This window comes from Passer montanus, unplaced genomic scaffold (assembly GCF_014805655.1).
Source record: "Passer montanus isolate IOZ18808 unplaced genomic scaffold, ASM1480565v1 scaffold11, whole genome shotgun sequence".
NCBI lineage: Eukaryota > Metazoa > Chordata > Aves > Passeriformes > Passeridae > Passer > Passer montanus.
The window spans coordinates 2,539,267-2,558,023 of record NW_024357613.1 but is presented as its reverse complement, the minus strand read 5'-3'; the positions used below and the strand labels follow the sequence as shown (position 1 = coordinate 2,558,023).

General features: G+C 43.2%; 1 protein-coding gene and 1 long non-coding RNA gene across 2 annotated transcripts in view; one reads left to right on the top strand and one right to left on the bottom strand.

Annotated features, from left to right (window-relative positions):
- FOXO3 (forkhead box O3) overlaps positions 1–18,757 on the top strand; it is an 89,008-nt gene that overhangs the window by 41,511 nt on the left and 28,740 nt on the right. The window lies entirely within an intron of this gene.
- Positions 7,369–13,422, bottom strand: LOC120510062. The gene is made up of 2 exons (XR_005629410.1): positions 13,084–13,422; positions 7,369–10,630 (listed from the first exon to the last, which is right to left on the bottom strand). It is a non-coding gene; the product is annotated as an uncharacterized LOC120510062 (long non-coding RNA).

The following is an 18,757-nucleotide window of genomic DNA, read 5'->3' as shown; positions in this document are numbered from 1 at the left end:
GTGGGACCATAAATAGAAGCTAACAAGGGAGCCCTTGCTGTCCTTGTCCACTAAAACTGAAAATCTGTTGCTTTTATTTTTCCTTTAGTAGACTGCTTGCAGGCTTATAAGCTGGTCTATTAGTGAAAACTTTTCACCATCATGCAATTTAATTCCTTGTTTATGGCAGTGGCTGGAGGTACAGTGTGAAAAAATAGGTTTTATATAAGAGAAAAAACCCTAAGTCCTTATATAAACCACTATGCATAGGAAGATAAGATTAAAATCACACTTGTGCAGGTGCCCGGTATGTCTCTGGTACTGATTGAAAAAGAAACTTAGATTACTTAGATTACTTTTTATTCGTGTAGAATGTTCTGATTAAAAAAAAAAAGAGGCAAACCAAAACACACATAGAAGAACAAGCCTGAGCCATCCTCCAAAAAAAAAAAAGTTTTGGGAGGAGTGTTGTGTGTAGCTTTCTGAAGGAAGTCTGGTTGCTCTCTGACCATCTGTGTGGCATCTTCTGTTTTCCAGACAACATTTTCTGATGTCCACATGGAAACGGGAGCAATTTCCTCTTTCCTTGTCCTAGCAGGACTTTTCTTGGCACAGCACAAGGCCTAGTTTGAGTTTTGCCCTGGAAAGATATAAATATCCTGGCCCTGTCCCAGGAACATTCAAGCAAGGATTAGGTTTTATTTTTTATATTGTAGCATTCAGAGAAACCTATCAGGTTGACCAGGCTGGGAGGGGTTTTCATTCAGTAAAGCTTGTAAATAAAGAAAACCAAGCCTTAAAAAAATTATTATTATTTTAATCTATAATTTTAAATTTAGAAGGAGATCCTGAAATGGTGGTGAGCATCATTTGTTCATGTGTTTTGTTGGTATCACCAGGCAGAAGGTTAGAGATTGTCATTGCCCTTTTGTGAAAGTGCAGATTTCCATTACAACAGGCTCGTTCTTTCATGGAGGATCCTGCTTATATTCCTTCCCAGTAAAACTCAGGTTTGGTTGCTGTTCAGCCGGGGTGGAACACAGAGGCTGTGGTACCACCACTTTCAAGGAAACACCTCCTAGGGTGTTCATTAGCCTGGCTGCAGATAATAGGAAACTAAAAACAAACCTGAGCAACAGCCCCTTGCAAACAGTTTTAGAGGCTGGGTGCCAAACTGTTTAGCGCTGTCTGGAGGTGCTAGTGTGTCTCTTCTCATTAAGGGTGCTGCTGAGCCTCTGTCTTTTGTGTGGGCGCCGAGAATACTTGAAAGGAGATATTTAACTACTGCACAACTTACTCAGTACAAGGAGCAATGGGAGTCGGGACAGTAAACACAGCATCCCAGGCAAATGGTGAGCTAAAGCTTTGTCAGGCTGTAATAAAGCATGGGTGAGCCTTTGTCAGACATGCTTTTCTGTCTCTGCTTAAAGATGTTATTTATTCCCCTGACTTCATGAAGTGTTATCTGGAAGGGTTCGCTGTGCAGATCAATCTTTACCCTAAGTCTCCTTTGGTACACTCTGCTTTAGTGGGTTCCTTGGGTTCTGTAAGAGTCAGAAAACATTCTCAATGTTTTGTGGTTTCAAGTGAGAATTCATTTATCTGAATGCATCAAGCCTCAGTTGTTTTTATATGTGTGTGAAGGTCAGTGGGCTTGTCAGATAACCAATTGTAAATCCTGTCACTAAATCAATTTCTTTTAATTAAAAAAATGTGCTGCTCTTCAGGAGAAGTGCACCCTTTCATCTGGATAAAATCCATTATATCCCAACACAAATGTGATAGCCGTAAGCTCTCTGCTAGTTTCATGTTGGCTGCTTGTCTCAGCTGGTACATTGGAGGTTTGGAAATACTGGTGGTCAGAGAAGGGGCTGTGTTTTCCCTTCCTCTGGAGGAAATGAGTGTTGTTACTATTCTGACATCACCTAACTTTGCAGCCTTTGAAGCAGAAAATGTTAATATCAGAAAACAAGTAGCCACGCAAACAGTGAGAGATGTTCGAGTCCCATTCTTGCTCCCTGTGGTGCCTGAACCCGAAGCAGGGAGAAGTCTGTCACAAGGGCTAAGAGCAGAACAGGATTTCACATTCATTTGGTAATTCCCTTGGGGTTATACTCTTAGATGACTTAATGACTTGGTGTATTGCCCGTCTGGAAGATAAGCAGGCATAATTCATTGCAGGCAGGTCGTTCATCCTTTGAGATAACCGGCAACTACACGCCATAGGGAGCAGGGAGATAAAGACACTAGGCAGCAGCAGCTGTAGTTCAAGGTTTCAACCCTTCCACCTCCTTTTGTGACCCAGAAGTCATTTACAGTTGATAATTCAGTCATTTGCTTTCTTTAGAGAGAAATAAATGGCAGTGGTTGGCTGAAGTGAGTGCATTTTCTGTTCTGCCCATACCTTTCAGCACAACCTTAGCATAGCTCTACCTGGAAGTAGGCCTTCTTGTGTCACTTAGAGACTTCAGGGCTGTGTTAAATGCTGGTTTTGAAAACTTACTGTAAATTGATTCCAGTTTTTCTGGTGTTATTTAAATGGTGACTATTGCTCATGTACTGCTTGGCATGCTTACACATTGTTAATTTTAAGTTTCAGTGCAAGTGAAGCTTTAAGGGGTCCAGTTTATGTGTTAGGTCCAAACTGAGGCACAAAGAGAGAGAGTATATTGTGTAATATATACATAGGACATTGTATTTGTTGATTTTCTTGTGAAAAGATATTTACTTTTAGTATTAGCAGGTCCGTTTTAAAATTGAACAAATCCCACACAACCATGCTGCTCCAAAGCCAACAAATATTAGGATCAAACATATGACATGACTTCTCCCTAGTTAATATTCCCTCCTCCAAAAAATCTGTAGTCTGTAAACAGCAATCTACATCTTGAGATCCCTTGCATGCAAAGATAAATGATTGTCTCAGTGGGTACTTTATGATGACTAGCCCTCAGTAAAACATTTTTATCTTGTCTGCGTGCACAGCAAAAGAAATAACAAATACAAGGCTTTTGATATGGTCATATGATGGCCACAATGTGATTCACAGTCTGTGATGTTGCTTTATTTAAGGAGGAAGGGAGGGACAGAAGGAAAAGTCTATTTTTGTTTGTTTGTTTTCTAATTACTTGGGCTGTTCTTTCTTTGACTCAGCAACTATGAAGAGTACATACTGTACTACAGTAACAAGCAGTCTGGGCTGGGAAGTGGAGTGATGGTTATAACAGAAGTAAATATCCTGCATTCTCAGAGGGATTAGGAGGAGATGGAGGATTTAGTCTTGTTATGGTTTGGTGTGGTGTCACAATCCCTGTGCATCAGTGCTGTCTTGTATGTAATCTTTCCATCTGTATTTCTCAAGTGAAGTGTGGAGAACAACCAAGCAATCAGAATAGTTTTATTTTCACTTTAGTTTTTTTTTTTCCATTTATGAAACCCATGTGCTTAGGTGATGAAAGCGTTCACCTTGCACAAGAAACCATGCAGCAAACAAAACGGGTGTCTTGTTTTCAGTACTTCACTTGACAAATATGGTGCTTATGGCCTGTCTGGAGTGTGTCCTAAGAACAGAGAGGAGAGTGATTTTGACTGCCATGAAGTAATTTGATAACTGACATGAAAAAAATTGGGTGACATGGAATACCCCCTACCTTGTGATTCTATCCTGTCAGTCTGCAGAGTACACAGCAAGAGTTGTACTCATCATGGCACACTGTGTTACTCAAAATGGTTTGAATCCCAGCTGCCAAGGTGAGCCCTTATTGCTTTTAAAGGTGTTAAATTACATTTGTGATTTCAAATAATGAAAACGCTCAAGGCTGTAATGGATTTCAGGTGATTCTGAAGAAGCTCAGCCTGTGGACTGCTTTGTGCAGGAAAGGAGCTTCACTGAGGCACTTGTCATCTTCGTGTCCTGTGTCAACCTGCTCCGTTAATGCAGGACATTCACGTGTCAGGGTATGTTAAATGCTCCTTAGGGGAACAGCCTCACTTCAGTAAGAGCTGTTTATTAGAGTCAGTTGGGTGCAAATTTTAAGCAGGATGTGAATTTTAAGCAGGATATCCAGGCAGAAGAGCTGGTGTTGATGGTCACTGGGGAGAAAATTCTGGAGAAGTCTTTCAGAGATGCATGGCCTCTCAAGAACTGAGAATTGAAAACTGCTTTTTTACTCTTATCCCATGGGCTAAAACCCCTGCCAAGTACATTTTTCCCCATTGCAACATGCTCCTCTGAGAAGTTGCAAGGGATGAGGAGACTTTGTGGAAAGGCAGTTAGTTTCTTTCACAGGTAGCAGCTCCAATCAGGTTCCTTTCTAGAAACTGCTGTTATAGATTTTTAATGTTTTATTCCATGCTCTTGCTTCTGATGCTTTATCACAGTACTGAAAAAACTAAATATGGCCTCTTGCAGCCTTTAATTATGTGATAAAAACTGTGTCCAATTTAAAGTCTGTTCTTTTACCAGAGAGGGTGACCTGATGATGGCATTCTCTTGTGAAGAAACAGGACTTCACACTTGCTGTTGATGGCCTGCCCTCCTTCTTTGTTCTTTACTGTATTTTTAAAATTTCTCTGATGATTGTAATTGCACTAAATGCATTTGATAATGCAGAAGTGACCTATTTTGTGCACAGTTCAGCTGATTCTGGAGTTGCCTGTAGGGTTTCCTAGCAATGTTCTTCAGCTGCTCCTTGGCTTACAAAAGCCTGATGAGTTAGGCATGGCCAGCACAACATACTTGAGGCAAGGAAAGTTCCAGGTAATGGAGGAGAATGAGCCATACAGGTGTGAATGCACTGGACCGAGTGTTAGTGAGGCAAGCTGGAGGAACAGATTGGGATGAGTAGAATAGATGTCATGAAACATATTAAACTGTTGGAGGCCCTTTGTACAAGTTTGTTAATATCCAGTGACATGGCCAAACATTGTGCCCCTGTAGGCTCAGCAGTGAATGTATGGTACCTCTGGCATCTGCAGTACCTACTGAAGTATAAAAAAAATAGATGAGCTGGGACCCATTACCATAAAGACTGTCTGCAGCACTAACCCTGGTAACAGATTGTTCTGTGCCTCATTAAAAAGGAGATAGCGCTGTCAGAGGAGTCAGGGCTTCATTTTGCCATGTTTGCTACATAATCAGTTAATTTTGCTTAATAGTGCATTGCATCGCAGATGTGCAAAAGGGCAGAGCCGCTTCCTTTTCTGCATAAAACCTCCACTCTGGCACAGCTGCAATTTTAACAGAGTGTGTTACAGCCAGTGAGCTGACCTCAGTCACTGTCCCTGCCTTGACCTGTCCTGGGCTCTCCCAACAGTCCTCTGGACAAGCTTGTACTGAGTTCAAGGTACAAGTTCTTGAGAAGTTAGACACAGATGTGTAGGAGAGTGGTCATTCATTGTCTGCTGTGCTTGTGCCTTTTTAAAAAAAATCTTATACAAGGTACTGTCAAGGACTTCTACACATTCCAATGGAAAGTACTTAGTGCCTGTCTTTCATCTAAGCATTACTTAGAATGTGAAAGTTAGCATTACTGATTTCCAACGAGATGAATCCAAATATGCCTATCTTAACATGGATCTTTACATTTTTTTTTCCTTTGAGTGCTGATTTTGGGCAGATAATTAACAAGTCAAATACAGTCAGACAAAACATGTGGAGAAGCCAAGTTTAGACCCCTGTTTAGGGAAAGATTATTAAACACTACAGTTCAAGGTTTTAGAAGATCAGTGTGTTACACAGTAAAACAGCATTTCCAACAATTAGTGCTAATCGTATACTGCCTGAATTTGTAATGAAACTGGGTATGTGTAAATGGTTTTCTTCAGATGAAAATTAATGTATTCTAAGTAAGTATATTCTGTACTCACATATTCCAGTCTGAGAATATTATAAGGATATAAATATAACTGTGTTTATAAATGTGTAGTGTGGTGTGAACATCTTGATTAAAAAAAAATAAATGGCAAAAAGCAATACTAGATGTCCGAAGGGCCCTTGTTTAGAAGAATAGGTACATATGTAATTAAGTTCATCTGCCTTCAGAAAAGAAAGCAGGCAAGCACCTACTTAAATCTAAATGAGCTTAAGTTGTGTTTACTTCAAGAAATACTTAAGTATTGTAGTTAACCATCCACATAAAAGATTTACCTCAATAAAGACTTGCACGCATACAAAAGGAGAAAGGTATTTCAAAACCTAGGTATGATTATAGGTGTAAGCACTGGGTTTGATTTTAGAAGAGCCTTGATTTAGAAGAACTAATTGAAATTCTCTGAGTCTGTCTTGGGTCCCTCTGAAAGCCGTGGCCTCTTTTAAATGCTAACAACTGAGGGAGGTGCTGGCCCTTACAAACTGATTTCACATCCAACACCTTGCTGGATGTTTCTCCCCAGATGCTCAATGTGAGGATGGAACCTTCTGCATATGATTTCTCCAGTATGGCCAAGTGTGTGCCACTTTGAATATTTTTGAACCAAAAATCCACATCAAAATGCCAGTGTGTTTACAAACTTCACTGTTTATCACCCAGGGAGATTTGCAGAAGATAAAGCATGGGGGAGATGATAGTTAAATTGCTGTGCTGTGAAGTGATGAGCAGAAGAACCTTTTGGAAGCTAGCAGGTCCAGGTGAGAGCTTGAATTCATAGGTGCCTGACTTGGCTCCCCACCTCAGTCCTGGCATCCTACCTAGGAAGATTAGATCTAAATTTTGAATTGTGCTGTTTCTCTGCTTTTGAAAGATGAACCAAGACTTTTTAATAAAATACTAGAATTTGCAGTGCTTGGTTGGTTTCATCTGAAGCCGTGGCTGTGAATTCCCAGGGTGGTCTCATGCTCACTGAGGCACGATGCAGAGCACAGAGAAGAGTGAAGAATAAAAAAGAGACAAGTGGACTCTGGGAACCCTGTTTGGAGCAGTGCCACCCAACATGAGCCTGCACTCTCATCTTGGTGGTGAAGCTGTGTGCAGGTAGGCAGCTTCCTAGACAAAGGAACTGCTACAGATGGAAAACAATACACTCGTGCAACCACCTAATCATCTCCAGAAAATCCAGGGGGACAGTCCAGGGGCAGGCCTGGGCAGCAGGTCTGTTGCACAGCTGTAGCCATGGAGTTGCTGTGCTGCTCTAAACAGATGCATTGTGACAGGGAGGTAAATGCCTTTAAAGAAAAGGAGGAAGATTTGGACTTGGCTGGGGTTAGCTCTTAGGACAGTAGGCTGAAGTCTTGTTGGTGCTCTGTGCCTGGCAAGTCCAGTTCTGATGGTTGAGCTGTGTGGCCCATGGGGCCCATGGCCATGGGCAGGCAGTGGTGCATGCTACTTCCAAATTGCAGGTTGCTCAAATCAATGGTCTTGCATAATGGGGCATAGAGAATCTCTGGGATGCCATTTTATTTCATTTTATTTTATCTTATTTATTATACTTTATCTTATTTTACTTTATTTCATTTTTTTATTAAAAATGACTGGCAGCAATATGCCCTTCTGAAGCTGGCATACTTCTCCATTAGCCCTTCCACTTGCACATAGACACATACAGTCAAACTTGTGCAGCAGCATGTCACATGCAATTTGTATTCTTTGTTTGAGAAGCAGCCTATAGACAAAACTCGTTTGTTTCTCCCTTTTGTAGCATTAAGCTGTTACTGAGGGGATTTCAGAGGCACAGATGGGTTGGGCACCTGATTTCTGCAGACTTGAGTAGGAATCAAGGCATGTGCTACTGCCTCTGGTGACTAAAAATTTCCCTAAAGGTTTTGGCTAGCTGCAAGCTTCTTCATTTTGTTTAGAAAAGGATGAATAAGTCTTAAAATAAGGAGTGTGTGCTCTTGCTCTTTGGAAGTGAAGGCCTTGTGTTGTTAAAGCTCTTAGGACTGTACCTCTTCTTCTTTTTTTTTAATTTTAATTTCTTTTAATAGCTGCATGTTTTCTGAAGTGCAGCTTTGGTTTTCCCAGTGTTGACGAGGAGATTAATGGTCAGGATCCCAGTTGGTGCTGGGTTCTGCACCCGCTGCCTCGGGTGCTGGGCTGGGAACAGCAGGTGCTGCCTGCTTTGCTCCTGCATGACACCTTCAAAGTTAATCTGCTTTTAGGCTTGTTTGCACTCCCTTCTTGAACAATGTATGCTGTGTGCGTTGTTTGCTTTTCAGGCTTTTAGTCAAGCAGAAAGGCAACTTTTGCACTTACTTTGTGCCAAAAGCAATGGAAGTATGTTCCCTACGTTCATATTTGGACTCAGTAATGAGCTTAACCGTTTAGTAGCTGCTGTAAAATAAGCTCAGGGAAAGAGTTTAAAATTACTGTAGTTTAAGCATGCACTGAAATGTACTTCTGCCTTACTTGGAGGTGGACAGGTATTTTATAGGGAAAGGTAGCATGAAGGCTTTTTCACTGGGATTGCTAATGACAGGGCACTAGAGGCTCACTGCTGCCTTATTAGCTCGGTATTACAAACGTGTTTCACAGAGTCCCCATCAATAGCATTGGCAGCTTTCAATATGTAAGAGAAGCAAGGTCACCATTAAGGCCTTGACTCATGGAGTTGTGGGCAAAGCTCACACCTTCTGCAGGCCAGTCAGGCAGCCGTGCCGTGCCATGCTGTGCCGTGCCGTGCCAGTGGAGGAGGCTCGCCCTGGAGCGAAGGCAGAGGCAGCACTGGTGCCACAGCCCTGAGGGCTGTGTCGGGGATAGACAGCTTTATCTTGTGGATAAGGCAAGAGGCACAGCCTGATCCTGTGGGTGGGGATTAGAGCCAGAGGCTGACAAAGGAGCACATTGAATGAATCTGTATCTTGGCCATGCACCTTGCTGGATGGTGGCACCTTTTTGCGAGGTGCTGGTGAACCTCCCATGCCAGCAGTCCTGGGCTACACTTGTGGAGTGCTGTCTGCCCCTTTCAGGCTGGCTTTTCATGCCCTCTGCATACAGGTGATGCTGCTGTACCAGGATCTTCCTTCAGCCTTCCTTCTTTTGGAAGCACTGGCAGAGCCTTTCCCTTCCATCCTGCTAGGCAGACAAGTTTCAGCATCCCCCTTCCCCTGCTGCAGCAGCCTGGGGAGTGAGCCCTTCGGGGGGCTGGGGTAGCACCAGGGTGGTGGGTGCACAGTCTGAGCCCTGGCCCCTTGGGCAGTCCCCCTGCCATGGTGTGAGCATGGTCAGGTGGCTCTGCTGTGGCTTGAACGCTTGCTCACATCCCCTTGGGTCTGGGCTCTAATCCTGGCTTGAAATTTTATATTGACAGAGTTAATTCCTGACTGCTTCAGACTGCAGAAACTGGTCTCTGATAAGGCTGTGTTTAATAAGGATATTCGTGGTAAAGAGCTTTGTTGGCTAGACAGAGCTTTACCTTGCTGAGCTCTGCTCTGTCAGACGAGAAGGAGAAGGTCCCCTCCCAGCACGCTCCCTTCTTGCAGCCTGGCAGTGTGGTGGAGTAGGAGACACAAGGGAGGTGGGGGGTGTCTTTCTTCCAGACAAAAAAATAGCCACTAAATATCTTTACACAGTTGGCTGTAAGCAGCACACGGAGCCAGAGTAAATGTACTCTTGCTGTAAGCCTAAACTCTAAAGTAAATGCCAAAAATAAAGCAGCCTGCCTTACTTTTTCCACCTTACATAGCAGTTTCCAACCACATCAAGTGAAAAGTCTAGGTGGGTGTATAGTGTTTATCATCACTGAGTAATACCCATTGCATTTGATGGGACATTTGTTTTGTACCTGACTACTGGTTTAAAAATAGTTTTAGTGAGGGCAGGAAAGATTATTTAAGTTTATATTGCCACCTAAGAGATAGGAGTGTGTTCCTGATTTAGGGAGGAAAGCTGGGAATGTAAAGAATACTTTTTTAATATATTTTTTTCCCTTCCCCCTTCCACTACAACTAAGTGGTTTGAAAGTCTGTGGAAGTGCAGTATCCAGCAGTGCAGTCTCACTTTCTGTAAGATCGTGTCAGAGTGGTTTCTATGCCTACATTCCTCTTCAGCAACTGCATCCTCCAGTATTTGAAAGTTGTTTACATAGGTGGTAGCAAAATTTTATGTCCAGAGCAATGAAAAATCGTAAACAGTTTTACATCCAGAACTATACTATCACTGATACATGGCCAGAGATGGATTGAGGAGGTCCATGAAATTAGAGTGAGAGGCAAAGTTCAAGTCTACCCTTTCTTTACAGCTGCTGAAAGTCAGAAATATACCAAACACAGACCCAGAGGATATGTGAGAGTTAGCAGAAGGGGAATGCTGGTGCATCTGGAAGTGCTGGACAAAGAAAACCTTGTTACCTTGCGGTGCCTTAGCCTTTGATGCATTCATTTCAGTCACAGGATGTTCAAGTTTAGCCAGGAGTTGGCAGCCAGATGGACCGCGAGGCAGTTCCCAGAGTGACTCAGTCTAGGCGAGCGTGAAGAGTCATTCACATAAAGGTAACCTATTGCAGTGTTTTGTTAGGATTTTTTTTCCCTGGGTTTTCATGTTTTTGTGGTAGTCCTTGGTTTTTTTTCATGGTAGTTTTCCAGTTGATCACTGCTTCCTGCCTTCTCTTCTGCCTGGTCATGCCTCCACCTCGGTGGAATGGAGATTGAGGGCTCCTGTTGGCCTGGTCCAATGCCTGGTGGTTGTTGGTGGCCAGCTGGCCCTGCCTTTTCCAGGACCTGTCAGGCAAATGTATGGTCAATGCAAAAACTGTGAGAGCAGCCCTGTATTTCCTCCCCACCTCCCCTCTCCTTTGCTGTCCTCTATGATGCTGGCATCATGGAGGATGGAGCAGGACCTGTGATGTGTGATTTAAGGCACTTGTCGTGCTGTTCATTGCTTGGTATGATCCTGTTTCTGCAGTCAGGAAAGCTCTTTAGGAAGAACTGTTTCATTTGACCTTTCTTTCTAGAAAGCTGTGGTCTTGAGGCTGTATCACATGGCGGTGATGGTGTTTTTTTCCTAAATGAGGAAGGTAGGAAAGCACTGTATTTATTTATGCCAGCTTTTCTCAAGAAGGAGCCGAATAGGAAGGTTTCTCTTCTGAGTCAGGGTAGACCGATTTCTCCTTTGGACTGAGATTTATCATTTTCTTATCTCGTCATTTTATGCCTGCTAAATTGCTGTGGAAGCACCAGAGTGAGGAGCTAGCGGTCTTTTTTAGAAGTAAAACAAAATTTAAAAAATGAAGGATTAAATAGTTTATTCTCTGAGGCTGAAATTACAGATATTAAGTGCTTTGTCTGTTTTATTGCTAGACAAACTTTTATTGTTTGTTAGAAGTAATTTATTTGAGAAGGGCAAGAAGAAAGTCTGTAGCACCTTTTTGTTGGTAGAAACCAGATTGTTTCTATTACTAACTCCTTTTCCCATACCTTTCTGCCTGCCTGCCTTCCCTGTCAATTGCGGTATAAGTGTTTGCCTCCATTCACCTTAATAAAAACACCATGATCTTGAGATAAATTTCTGCTTTTCCATATGCTATTATTATGATTTGGTTTATTTCTCTGGATATGCAAGGATGAGAACAACTTGCACAGACATTATAATCCCTGCAATGAAAAGGGAGAAACTCAAAATATCTTCAGGTATTTTTTGAGAAGAGAGAATAGGAGAAAATCACTATGGTCCAGCTTCAGATGTCTCTGTGCCTCACATGAGCAGCAGGGCAGTTCTGATCTTGGGGCTTCTGAAAGAAACCTCAAGTGTCAGGATGCCTCACTAGTCTCAGCTCCCAGCTTGGACATCCAGGATGCCTAAAGGTGTGCTGTGGGGCTTGTCCCTCTTTTCCTTGCCCTCTATCCCCAGCATGGCATGCATCTCCACCTGGGATGGAGAAGGGTGTATGCCCCACTACTGGGATGGCTGCTTCAGGGATGTGTGTATTGTTGGTTTGGTATCAAAGTAGTTTTAAGAACAACCAGGCAGGCAAGACAGCAGCTGCTGGTAAAATAACTTTGGGAAGGTGCCTCAGGAGGGATTAAGATACAATGCTGAACCTATTAACTGGGAAGATGCTACCTCCTCAGCTTCAGGGGTTTTTTTGCCAGTGTTAAGGAGGAGCAGATCAAAGGAACTGCCAAGAGTTAAAAAAAACTCTTCAGGCAGAAAATAGGCAGTTGTTCGAGAGCCACTCACCAGGATCAGACACCTTGCTTGTAAGTTTGCAGGAATCTCAGCTTCTCAGCAGCTCCTGGGACATGTATTGGCATGGGACCAAGGTAGGAGAGACAAATACCCTCTTTTGAGTCAGTTTTAGAAAGCATTACACTGCCTACCTTCTGTTAGTAGAAAATCATATATTGATTTGAGAAAGCTGTTTCATGGGGTCACTGTCATGAGCAGCCAACAGGACTCAGGGTCTCTGAGTGCTGCTCCTCAGAGCTGTGGTCACAGTTCTTCAGTGGGCACTTTGGACAGCGAGAAAGGATGCAGCCTCACTGGAGAGTGTGTCTGTTGCAGCTTGATGCTCTGTTGCACACTGACCCTTTTTGTTCACTGAAAGGTTGGTCAGGCTGCCCAGGAAAGTGGTGGAATCACCATCCCTGGAAGCGTTTAAAAAATGTGTGGATGCAGGACTTGGTTTAGAGCTGAACATGCTGGGTTTAGGTTTGTGGTTGAACTTGATGATCTTAGGTCTTTTTCAACCTTTAGGATTCTGTGATTCTATGACCCCTGCATACCCCAGGGGAAGCAATAAATCCTTGCAGGCCCTTGAGAAGGAGGGTGCAATGATACTTGGGCAGATAAGGTCAGGCACCTCCCAGCCCTCCAGCAGCAGTGCTGCATCTTTTATTTGAGGCAGTGACAGGTACCTGTGCAGCCTTCAGCTGAAGGCAGGTAGCTTCAGGAGACCTGAGCTTTTGGAGTCTACTTTGAAGTCGCTCCTGCCTTCTTCTGAGGGTTTTAAAAATCTGCTTTTCCAGTGGACAAGAGTCTCAGTCTTTGCCCTTGTGCTTCCTCTCCTATCGTACTCCAGAAGAAGGAGTTGCTTGAGCTCCCTGGCAGACAGTCTCTCATAAATCTCTGTGGGTCAGATGGTTCATAATTTATTGCCCAATTTGCCCCACCAAATATTTTCACATTACTCCTGTTACTGGTCTGATTTTCCTATCCATTTCCCCATTCTTACCCAAATGTTTATCCAATGCCCTTCATACACACAAAAAATCCTCAGTTTAGATGCATCAGTTTTGAAGAAGTCTGTATTCTCTGCTTTGCCTATGGTTTGTCCTTCTTGACTTCTCCCTGATAGAAATTGGTGTTGCAGAGAAATCTGTGGCTATTGGGTTGCCTGTTGCCTCTGCTCTCTTGAAGCAAAAAGCCTCTGAATTTAGGAGGCTTAAACCTTGTCCTTTCCTGGATCTCTTCTGCCACATGTCATTTCTTGTATGTGGAGTTGTTTATTTGGCTAAATTATGGCAGTCTCTGGCTTTTGCTATCTCTGCAGACACATATGGTCCTGCTGATAGAGTCGTGTGTGTCTGCCTCAGATTTGTGGGTGACACTGGCATGTGCAGAAAGAAATGGGTGGAGTCGGCCGCACTGCGCGGCGTGCAAGGCTCCGCAAAGTCCCTATCTGTGGGAATTCCTAGTCAGCTCTTATCAGTCACGTCCTGATGCAGTGAGTTGTAGAAATCAAATTAGCAGACGAGTCAATTGCTTACGTCAGTCAGAAGTTTTGTGGTGGGGATGATGTGATAGCCCAGGGCCCTCCCTTCACTGGGTAGCCTTCCTGGGTTTGATTGCAAGGGATCTAACAGAGTGAAAACCTGACAGTGCAGTTTCACTTCTGTTCTGCTTTTTAGTTTTCCTTCCTTCTTTCTCAAAAGATTTTTCTCACTGTTGTTTGGGGCAAGCAGAGCAGAGACTATTTCCTTGCTATAAAAGTAGAGAAAGCTCTGCCCTGTTATTTTACAAAACAAGTTGTGGCATACTACGTGGTTCCTCACATCACTCAGTAGTTCGTTAGTCTGTCACTGTACAAGCATACTAAATGACAAACTAAAAAACAGAAGGCAGTACAACAGTCCATTAAAATTCATATAGGATATCAAATATTCAAAGTAAGGGATGTAAAAAGAAGCCTCTTGCTGTAAATACTAATACCTGTAGTTGCATAAACATAAAGAAGTGCTGTGCCACCACCAAGCAGTGGACTGCTGCTGACAATTCCACAACTGCCTGGGAATCCCTGTAGTTATTTATTTCCAGAGAGCTGCTACCACTTCAGGGAAAGGTCTCCTTCAGAAGATCCAGCCTGTCATGTGAGCCTCTTCTCCTAAACAGACACCTTGGCTAACTTGAAATTGGAGGCAAGATCAATTACTTCCAAGCTCTTGGTGTCATGGAGTAGCAAGAAATGATGTTACTCATTTCTTGTGTCCAGGGCAAAAGCAATGAACCTCAGGCTTAACATTTTGGAGAGCTCTTTTTTTTTTTTTCCCCTCTGTATTGCTTTCTCTGGAGAGTTAACTTCATGTGTCATTATATCTTCTAGTAATTCTTAGCTTCCTTTGGAACTACAAATGCCTATATCAGCAAACTAGGACTTAACTTCCCAAACACAGGCAACAAGCAAGATTCTAGGTTTTTTTAAGGGCAGGACTTCTGAGTAAAAGTATCAGAGCTCCCATCAGATCTTTCAACAACAAATCCCAAATTCAGTTTCAACTTCATCCCACTTTTTGGAAGAATATCCAGCCTTAAATGCAAAAGCTTAAGGCAACGGAGAATCCACCCTATCTTCTAGTGTGTTTTTGAGAAGGTTAATTACCTTTGCTGTTAATATGTACACACTATTCCTGCTGTGGTTTTGGGTTCCAAATACTTGGGCCTTTTTAAGGCTTTGTCTGCTATTAATATAGTCCCCAGCCTCCTTTACCCAGATCTGTAATAAATTAGTTTTCAAGGCTTTTGTCTGTAGCAATTCTAAAAATAATTTCTTATTGGAATCCAATTGAATCTGAGGGAAGCGAGGTGATAATCAAATGATGTCACCCTCACGTCTTGCACTGCATCTCGCTGCCTGCCAAAAGTAGCAACTGTTGCTATGTACCCAGGGGAAGGTGATACTCCCAGCCTTTTCTTGGTGCTGGAAAGCTCTCCTTTCCAGTGCTTGTCAGACCTCTGGGAGCTGCTGACGTCTGTTCCAGGCTTTTCATTTTACCCTTATGTGTTGGGACAGACATGGAGAAGCGTGGATCGTGTCCTGCAGGATGCTTGGGATTTTTCCTGTTCCTGAAGAAGACTGTTTCTCTCAACTACTGCAAATCTGGAGGACTGATGTGATTTAACCCGTTAAGTGCCTGTATTGCAGTGCTTGGGCTGTGGGGTGGAAATCTTGCTGAAGCATGTGTGGCAACGTCCAAAAATCCGTCTAAAAGGACAATGATATGACATCATGACTTTTCCCAGACATTTTCCTTCTTTTTCTCAGTAGTTTCCCTGAATCTTGGCTCATGGGACTCGTCCTCCAGCTTTTTTCTAGGTACTTCCTGAAGTTAAAAATACCTCACCAGAAGAGCAGAGCTCATTGTCATTTGACACATGGGGGTCCAGGAGTTCTTTGATAACAAACCGAACTGTGTCCCCAGATGACTTCCATGCACCTGGGAGTCAGGGTGGAAACCTGGAAGTAAAACAAATCAAATGTTCATAAGGCTCCATCTGGTTAGTGCCAGTGCGTCTTGGCATTCACTCCCTGCCCTGTCTGCATGTAAAAGGGGGTGCTTGTAGTTTTAGCCTTCATTTTACTTTAGTTGATATCTAAACATGCAAACACTGTCTTTGTGGTTTTGGGCAGCAGAAGGGGGCTGAATCTCAGGCAGCCTGAGGTACAATCCTGGACAAATCCTGGTACAATTTGCATGGCTGCAAATAGCATTGTGCTGAATTCCAGCAATGTCCTAATTCCATGGATGAAGTGGGGGACAGAGAGGGGCACGGCAGAAGAAAGCATTCTGTGTTCGATGACTGGTGTACCAGAATGATGGGGTAGGGTTGAAGCACTGAGGCATTTTATGGTGTCACAATTCCCAGGGACTCTTTCCCAAGCATGTACACTGTCCCTGTATATAGCAGCAATCCAGAGCTAATTGACATGTAAGCGCCACGGGGGAGTAAAGTTATTTGAAGTTATTAAAGTTATTTTGTCTTTCACCAAGTGAAAAAATCCAGAGTTATCCAGGTGGAGAAAAAAAGAGGAGGAAAAAACCAGCAGACTACCAAACTGTGACTTGTTCAGACTAGCTTGTGAATGTATCTTGAGGTCATCTATCCTGAAAACCTTTGAAATTTGAAGACTGTGGACTCTTGTCTCTTGGCACTCTGCCGATTCCTTCTCCTCCTCCTAGCAGATTCTGCCTAACAGTTGCCCTTTTTTTCCACTTTTAAATATCCTGAATCACAGAGCTTGCTAGTTTTCTTCATTGAGGTCTAAGCCCTTAAGGACTGTGTTGAAGTAATGAAGAGGACAGCATGTACTGGATACTGGAGCCAAGGGAGAGGGAGTGTGGGCAGAGGGAAGAGATGACCCTGCTTCCAGCTTTGGTCCTAATCCTGCAAACTTTTTCTCATGTGAAGAGTCCTGCAGAGGTCAGCCAGACATTCTGCACGAACAGCGACTTATTTGCTATTTGGCATCATGCTGGAATTATGCTTAAAGTAGTCAAAAAAACACGGTCAGAGTTTGTGATAAGGCGTGGAGGGGGTGCTTTGAGCCAGCTCAACAGGGAGTCTGCTGAAGACATGCATGGGATTAATTAAATAGAAATTTTGTGTGTTTGGCAAGCGTGGCTGGGTTTGGCTAAACTCTAGGACTCAGAGAAAGTGCCTCCCTAAAAAGAATATATAAATGCAGTGCCACAAGTGTCCGATGTGCGCTCTCTGGCATTGCCCTCAAGAAGGAAGGTTAGCACATGATCTTTCCAGGAATTATCTGCCCAGGTGGCCCAGTTCCTTGCATGCCAGTATCTTGTGCACTCCTGTGTTTGGCTATCAGATCAGGAGGCAGCGTTCTGAACCACCCCATGATCATGTTGCATTCGTGATTACATTGTTGGCTCTTGCAGTGGGAACCATTTGTTGGGGCCTGAAGGTGCAAAAGCAGCTCTGCTGGTGCAGCCCTGATCCAGGGCTATTGCTGGCAAACATGACCTTGGGTAAGCAAGCAAAAATTTCATCCTGTTGTGCTCTAAAACCTTATGACTGTATATAGGGTCTCCTAACACAGAAGGCCTTGTCAGTTGATTTTGTGCAGAATTAGCTTCAGTTCTTACTTTTCTGCTGAACAGATACTTTCTAGAGTATGCATATATTTCTTAACTACTTCACTAAAATGCATCTTACTAAAATGCAGCTTGCGACATGGAGTCCAAAGTGCCCAACACTTCTGTGGTGTTGGTAAAAAGATCCTCCTCTGTACGCAGAGCCTTAAGGTTTCTTGCCATCCTGACTTTAATTGCATTTGACACACTCATTTAAGGGCAGTGGGGCAGGGAGGGGACACAACACTTCAGTGCGAGTTAAACAAGAGGACCCCAAGTGCTGCCTGCTGCAGCTCATGCAGGCAGAGTGCCATGGGGCAGCAGCTGATGGAGATGGCAGCTGCTGCAGATGCAGGAAAAGACCAGTACCCAGCTGCTCCCTCCTGCGCCTTCTCCCCATGCTGACAGCATAGCTGTTTGTCCTGGTGAATCCTTGGGTGGCTATCACAACCTGTCTCCCCAAAGACCAGGGAAAGGCCAGGCTGCTCCCAGCCTCTTCCTCCTTATTTATGTGTCACAGGAGGAAAAAACCTAGATGGTGATAGGGTGTTCGGGGTCATCCTGTTGTAGTCACAATGATGGCAACAATTCACAGCTGAAGCATTTGATTTGTTAACCTTATAAAAATATGCCATTAAATACTGTATTTAGCTCCTCAGGGGAAGTAGCCTAGATTCTTTTTCATTTTCCTTTTCTTATCCCTATTTTAGCACTAGTGACTCAGCTGTCACTCTCCTGCGGAAGGGCTGCTGGTGTCATAGCTGTGATTGGATGGCACCAAAAACCCATTTCTGCTGAAAATAATTAATATGGTGCATTTTCACCTCAAAAAGAGCCTGTTACAAAACTACTAGAAGGTTTTCATTAACTTTTTCAAGCTTTGAAGCTTGCTTGTGGAAGAAAATTGGAAATTTCTGTGTGTCTCCTTGTGTTTATCCTTGTCAACAAGGTAGCGTCCGGCAAAGGCTGGTGCACATTTACCCTACACATTGAGGGCATTCCTGTTCAAGCACACAAAGTAGTTCATATGCATTTAAACATGCAAAAAAGCCTTTGCAGGTGAGAATCTCACTTTGCAACAGGCACATGAGCAGATCCTCGTAAAGAGAATTAATTTCCACTAGCTCTGAAAAAAGTCAAACTGGAGATGAGTGTGGACTCTTCCACCTCTTTATTTTTTTCATTCCCCTTTTTCTGACTTTGATCAGAAAGTGGCTGGTTCATTTCTTTTTTTCTAGATATCCCATCCCATCTCTTCTAAACTTCAGTCATGGTGGGGTGGGGGAAGAAGAAGGAAAGAAAAAGCACAAAGCTTAGTAAGCCCATTTTATATTTTGCATATTGTCTCATATTGCAAAAGTATTAGCAGACTTGTCATAATGTAAGAACATCTCAGGGTTCTTGGTGTAGTGGGTTCTTTCCCTTTCCAAAGGAGGAAAATATCCCCAGAAGTATTTGCCATTGCTCATTCTTTTTGCCCTTGTCTCTTCAACTGCAACTTGAAGGTGCTTGTTTCTTGTGTACTTTGCTTATGAAAAT